Below are 7,500 nucleotides of genomic sequence, written 5' to 3'. Positions count from 1 at the left end.
TGAACGAGGCGACACCGGTCAAGGGGGTAGAGTTGTCGTCATAAGCTGCGGCGGGTTTCTTGACGTCGTCGGGGTCGAGGGACCAGAGGCAGTCGGCATTGACGGTGGGGTAGTAGAACTTGTTGCGGGGATGATGGAAGTAGCGCATGCCGACCTTGTCGAAGCACCTAGGATGGTGGTCGTCGTGGAGCACACGGTGGTGGTGCATGCCTCCGGCGTCATCGTGCCCTCCGGGGTACTTTCGATTCTTCCCAATGCAGGTCGTCATCGCTGCTGCCATCACCGTCGCTGCCCCTTGAATTCTATCCCCCCTTTTTCCCCTAGGGTTGGGGTTTCGGCAATGGAGTGGAACGAGGCGGGGGGTGAGAGCCGAGGGGTCTATCACACGCACTGGAAAATACTGCTGAGAAGGACGGAACCGGAAGGAGAAGTCGAGTGCTTGAAGTGGTCCCTAACGTGTTCCTTTCGAGTCTTGTAGTAATGTTCTTTTTTCTCGGCCCTCAGGGTCTTGTAACGTACATCTTGTTAATCGAGAATGAGAAGGAGATTTTGTTACCTTGTCCGCACTTTGCGTCAAATTGTCGCCTGCCGAACTTCTTTCATTCACCATTGTTATTGTTGTATTCCCCTCCTCTTTTTCTTTTCGTCTTCTTTCTCTCTTCTTCACCCCCCCCCCATTTTTTTTTTTTGTTGACGTCATCCGAAGGTTACTAGTCACTATCGCGTCGGCTCGCTTTTCCGGTCATCTTTCTTCTTCAGCCTTAAGGGCTCAGTAATGCATTTTTAGTAAATAACATGAGAAGAGAATTTTTCGCTACCTCTTTTACTCATGTGTTGAATTGTCGTTTGCCGAGCTTCCTTCGACTTTTGCCTTGTTCGATATCGATGCCATTCGGAGGTACCTGATCGCCATCGCATTGGCCCGTCCTTCTGTTTATGGCTACTGATTTGTCCGGGATCACTCGAGTTTGACACCTCCTTTCAGAGTTCGAGCTCGGAGATCTAAGCTTCTCGTCGTCTTGAGGAAGCCATCTTATCCTTGGCCTGTATTGAGAGCTCTTCTGGAGATCGGAGATTTCGATGAGAACCCCCATCCTCGCTGAGATGAGGTCCCCTGTAGTTTTTAATGTAATTTATTTTCCATTTGTCGCTGATGTAGTTCGTCGCTTTCTTTTTTAACTCCTTCCTCCTTTTTTTTTCTTTTCTCGAGTGAGGGTTTTCCCCTGCTCTTAGTGGGGTCATGGGAGCGCAAAGGGGTCACTGGAAAGGTTCCCTTTTTCTTATCCGATTTTGAATGATCAGACCTTAATTGGTGTCAGAACGAGGTTCTTCCCCTATTTCTAACGTAATCAATTTCAGCTCAGGTTAGGATGAGGTCCTCCTCTTGTCTCTAACAGGGCTATGGGGGCATATATGGGCATTGCAGGGTCTCTCCCCCCATCCGGTCTAAGTGTAACCGGACCTTTGATCTTGCTCATGTTAGGGCGAAGTTCTCCTCCTGTTCCTAACAGGGCCATGGGGGCACATATGGGCGTTGCGGAGCCTCTCCCCCATCCGGTCTAAGGGTAACCGGACCTTCGACTTTGCTCAAGTTAGGACAAGGTTCTCCTCCTGTCCCTAACAAGGCCGTGGAGGCACATATGGGCATTGCAGGGCCTCTCCCCCCATCCGGTCTAAGGGTAACCGGGCTTTCGACTTTGCTAAAGTTAGGGTGAGGTTCTCCTCCTGTCCCTAACAGGACTGTGGGGGCACATATGGGCGTTGCAGGGCCTCTCCCCCCATCCGATCTAAGGGTAACCGGGCCTTCGACTTTGCTCAAGTTAGGGCGAGGTTCTCCTCCTGTCCCTAACAGGGCTGTGGGGGTACATATGGGTGTTGCAGGGCTTCTCCCCCCATCCGGTCTAAGGAGAATCGGGCCTTCGATTGTGCCGAGATGAAGTTCTCCTCCTGCTCTCGACACGATTTGTTTTGACTGTCCTATCGATATAAGCTCGTGCCAAGAGAGAAGATATGTGGATATAAAGCTTTTATTTAAAATAAAGTTATCGGTAATACATTCGTAAGTTTTTCGAGCTCCATGGTCATGGGAGGTTTGCTCCTCCGAGCTCCTTGAGGTAATAAGTTCCAGGTCAGACTACTTCCTTGACTTCGTATGGGCCTTCCCAATTTGGGGCAAGTTTTTCTCTATCCTGAGGTTGTGAGACAGTGGCTCGTCGAAGCACTAGATCTCCTACTCTAAAGACTTTATTTTTGACACAGAAATTGTAATAGCGAGCGACTTTCTGTCTGTAGGCTGCCATCTGAACTTGAGCTACCTCTCATTTTTCTTCCAGCAAGTCGAGGTTGGCTTTAAGACCTTGTGAATTGTGATGTTCGTTGAATGCCACGACTCATGCCGACAGGAGCTTAAGCTCAATTGGGATAACAGCCTCCGTTCCGAAGGCTAGAGCGAAGGGGGTCTCCCCCGTGGGCAGTCTTTGGGTAGTTCGGTATGCCCACAACACATGATAAAGTTCGTCTGCCCAAGTTTCCTTTGCTTTTTCGAGCCTTGTCTTGATCCCTTGCAGCAGAGTTCTGTTGGTCACTTCAGCTTCGCCGTTCGCCTGAGGATGGGCTACCGATGTGAAGTTGTGGGAGATGTTTAGATCTTCACAAAATTCGATGAATCTCGCTCCCGCAGATTGCTGTCCATTATCAGTAATTAGGATTCTCGGTAGGCCGAACCTGCAAACGATTGACTTCCAGACGAAGTCTTGCACTTTAGCTTCTGTGATTTTCGCCAGCGGTTCGGCTTCGACCCACTTGGTGAAATAATCAATTGCTACCAGGAGGAACTTCCTCTACCCCGACGCCATGGGAAAGGGTCCAAGGATATCCATCCCCCATTGCGCAAACGGCTATGGGGCACTCAAGGGTGTAATCTCGGTGGCGGGCTGTTTCTGGATGTTGGCATATCTCTGACATCGGTCACACTTTCTGACGTACTCAATTGAGTCACGATACATTGTCGGTCAGTAATACCCTTGGCGGAGTAACTTGTGGGATAAGGATCTAGCCCCCAGATGGCTTCCGCAGATTCCTTCATGCACCTCCCACAAGGCATAGTCAGCTTCCGAAGGCCGGAGACATTTTAAAAGGGGTAAAGAGTATGATCTCTTGTACAACTTGTCCTCATAAAGGATGTACCGGGAGGCTTGATTTCTGAGCTTCCGAGCTTCTTTTGCATCATGAGGGAGAACCCCTTCTCTGAGATATACCACCAGTGGGTCGATCCAACTGGGCTCATGGTCAATTTCCATCACGGGCCGCGATTCTTCCATACTTGGGCACTTCAGAACTTCAAAGAGAATACCCTTGGGCAATTCAGCCGGAGCCAGCATAGCCAACTTGGAGGGAAGATCGGCCCTGGTATTTTTCATCCTTGGAATCTGCCTGATGTTGAAGCTACTAAAGACGGGGATGAGCTCCTTTACCTTTTCAAGATACTTAGCCATGCTGTCCTCCCGTGTTTCGTAGTTTTCGCTGACTTGTCCCACTACCAGTTGGGAGTCGCTGTGAACTTGGAGCCGACCTGCTCCCAATTCTTTAGCGATCCTCAATCCTGCGATCAGAGCTTCATATTCCGCTCTATTCTTTGTTGCGGGGAACTCGAAGTGCAGAGCATACTCCGCGACGATTCTCTCTGGACTAATCAAGATCAGGCCCGCACCTGCGCCCGACATGTTGGAAGATCCATCCACGTAGAGGGCCCAAAAGCAACCAGGGGGGTCTGCTTCTTCTTCGGGGGAGTTTGGTCGGGGCTCTAGACCGTCAATGTCACCCTGTTCAGGTTCGGCCTCCTCCGAGATAGTGCACTCTACTATAAAATCTACCAATATCTGGGCTTTCAATGTCGGTCTAGGTCGATAGTTGATGTCGAATTCTGTGAGCTCGATCACCCATTTCGCCATCCTCCCGGAGGCATCTGCCCGGTGCAGAATTGCCTTGATCGGCTGGTCGGTGAGCAACGTTACGGTGTGCCCTTGAAAGTAGGGTCAGAGCCTCTGGACTGCAATCAACAGAGCGTAAGTTAGTTTTTCTAATTTAGTATATCTGGTTTCGACGTCTCTCAACGCGCGACTGATGTAGTAGATCGACCGTTGAATTTTTGCTTCTTCCTTGACAAGAACTGCTGCAAGAGCCATAGGGGAGACTGTCAGGTACAAAAATAGCTCCCCTCCAGGCTCGAGCTTCGCCAACAATGGAGGCGAGCCGAGGTAGCTTTTTAGCACCTCGAACGTCTGTTGGCACTCAGTGATCCAACAGAAGTTCTTCGGTCACTTGAGGGTTTGGAAGAAGGGTAAGCACCGTTCGACCAACCTCACAACGAAGCGATTCAGGGCTGCCACCCTCCCTGTAAGGTGCTGAACCTCTTTTATCGACTTCGGGGCGGCCATCTCCTGGATGGCGTAAATTTTCTCTGGATTGGCTTCAATCCCGTGCCCCGATACCATGAAGCCCAGGAACTTTCCCGAGGTCACTCTGAAAGCACATTTAGTCGGATTCAGCTTCATCTTATATTTTCAGAGGGCGTCGAAGGTCTCTTCGAGGTCGGCGACGTGGTTCATGAAAGATTTGCTTTTCACGAGCATGTCATCCATGTAGACCTCCATATTGCGGCCGATCTGCTCCCTGAAGATTTTGTTCACCAGTCGCTGATAGGTTGCACCTGCATTTTTGAGGCCGAAAGGCATGACCCTGTAACAGTAAAGGCCACAGTTAGTAATGAAAGCAGTCTTTTCTTCATCTTCTGACGCCATCCTGATTTGATTATAGCCGGAGAATGCGTCCATAAAGGTGAGAAGCTCATGGCCCGAGGTTGCATCCACCAGTTGATCAATTCTGGGCAGAGGATAGCTGTCCTTTGGGCAGGCTTTATTCAGCTTTTTGAAGTCTATACACATCCTCCACTAGTCGTTTGCCTTTTTGACTAAGACAACGTTGGAAATCCAGTCGGGATAATTGACTTCTCTAATGAATCCGACTTTCAGGAGTTTGTCCACTTCTTCGGCTATCGCTTTCTGCCTCTCCGGTGCATGACCTCGGATTTTTTCTTTCGTCGGTCGATGCTTTGGATTGACGGCCAAACGGTGTTCCATGACTTCTGTATCGATCCCTGGCATGTCTGCTGGAACCCAAGCGAAAATGTCCGCATTCTTTCGTAGAAAATCAATGAGCTGCGTCCGCACCTCTTCCCCCAAGTTGGAGCCAATCTTCACCACATGCTCCGCATTCCCATCGTTCAAAGGGATCGAAACCAGATCTTTGATTGGGCCGCCCCTTTCCTCAGCGAGATCATCGCGGGCGTCCAGCCCATCAACCGGACAGAGGTCAGATTGATCACTTCTTTGCAAGGCTATGTTGTAGCAGTGTCTGGCCAGGGCTTGGTCTCCCCTGACTTCTCCGACCCCCTGGTTGGTAGGGAATTTCAATTTCAAATGGTAGGTTGACACTACGGCCCGAAGAGCATTGAGGCCAGGTTAGCCGAGGATTGCGTTGTAGGCTGACGGCACCTTCACCATCAGGAAATTCACCAAAGCCCTGGATTGTCTTGGATATCGACCCGCAGCTACAGTCAAAGTTATTACCCCCTCCACCGGGACAGCATCGCCGGTAAACCCTTCCAGAGGGGAGCTAATCGGCCCCAAATGGCCGTCAAAGATGGATATTTTTGAGAAGGCATCGTAGAACAAAATATCGATCGAACTTTCATTATCGATAAAAATACGGCGGACATCGTAATTAGCTATATTCAAAGAAACTACAACTGCATCGTTATGAGGAAATTAAACTCCCCGAGCATCTTCTTCAGTAAAGGTTATGGATTCCTCAATCCTTTGTCGCTTGGGAGGTCCGGCCAATACGCCGGTCGCTCCCTGTCGGGATTCTCCTGAGATGGTGTTGGCGAAATCCATCGGAGGCTGATCATCTGACCGCTCCAAGCCGACTGCTGTTGCCGGAGGAGGAGGAGCCTGGGAAGATCGGAGATGGGGCCGAGGCTTGTGAAGCTCATCGAGATTTGGCCGCGGACACCGTTGACCGCCTGGAGGATGCCCTTCGGGGAGGCATCAGGTGGAGGCCAGGCAGGAAACTGGAGGAGAGGATATCGGGGAAGATGATCGGAGGAGGTTCCATTGAGCGCTCCTTTAAGAACAAAGTTACTGCGAAGACACAGGCTCCTTCCTCTAGCGCCAATCCTATTGGTGCAAAAATCCATCTATGTCGGAGAAGCTGGAGTCGAGGGAGTCGCGGTCACCGTCGGGACCTGCAAAGAAAGTCTAAACTGGAGTTGGGGGTGCTCCGGCAAGACCCTCCGACGCTCAAGTCAGTTCTCTGTCTCAACAGGAATGGAGTGCTCGAACAGAAATTTTAGCAGAGTTTTGAGATAGAAAATGAGAGCTTAGAGAATAACGTATCTGGAGTCCCCTTTTTATAGGCGGAGGGTGTAATAGATTGATAGCGACGTTTGTAACCGTCTGGCAGTGGTTCATTCGGAGCCAGGAGGAGTTTATTATGAAGAGTAGTGGAGTGGAATTGTGGCCATCACCGTGACCTACCACGTGGAGTCTGTTGTGGGGAGTGAAGCGGCATCCGTTGTCGTGACTTGCCAGAGGGTGGAGGAGCTGCACGGCATCCATCGCAGAAAGTGGAGCAGAGTTGTGGCCATTACTGTGGCCTGCCAGGGAGTGATGGAGCCGCACGAAATCCGTCGCAGGAAGTAGAGCAGAGTCGTGGCCATTACTGTGGCCTGCCAGGGGGTCCAAGCCTGTCGGCCAAAGTTCGGTTGAGGTGCCTGGCGGATAGAGGTAGCTATCCATCTGAGAGGAGCTCGGATGCTGCAAATTCTGTTGGGTGCCTTGGCCGTTAAGGCTGCAGGCGAGGACCACTTGCCGTAGGAGCTCGGTCAGAGACTTTCCGCAGACGCAGTCTGGTTTTGCGTAGACTAGACAGAGGGTCGACCGGCGGTGGATGTCAGATGGCGCTGGAGAGGTTCATTCGCAATGGAAGCTCGGATGAAGGCTTACGGTGGGAATCTGGCACAGACCGCTCGTGGTAGAAATTTGAAGTAGATCGTTTGTAGCAGAAACTCGGAGTGGGTCGCTTCCGGTAGGAGCTCGGAGTCCAACCCTTGTAGGAGTTCGGGGTGAGGTCTACCTGCAACAGGAGTTCAGGGCAGAAGTTTGGCTCCCGTAAGAGCTCGGACGAAGTCTACCTGCAGTCGAAGTCGGGGACGAAGTCCGGCTCCCGTAGGAGTCCGGATGAAGTCGTCCTGCAGTCGGAGTCAGGGACGAAGTTTGGCTCCCGTAGGAGTCCGGATGAAGTCGTCCTGCAGCTGGAGTCAGGGACGAAGTCTGGCTCCCGTAGGAGTCCGGATGAAGTCTTCCTGCAGTTGAAGTCGGGGATGAAGTCTGGCTCCCATAGGAGTCCAGATGAAGTCTACCTGCCGTTGAAGTCGGGGAC

This window comes from Elaeis guineensis, chromosome 1 (genome assembly GCF_000442705.2).
Source record: "Elaeis guineensis isolate ETL-2024a chromosome 1, EG11, whole genome shotgun sequence".
Lineage (NCBI taxonomy): Eukaryota > Viridiplantae > Streptophyta > Magnoliopsida > Arecales > Arecaceae > Elaeis > Elaeis guineensis.
Note: the sequence above shows the minus strand (reverse complement) of the source record.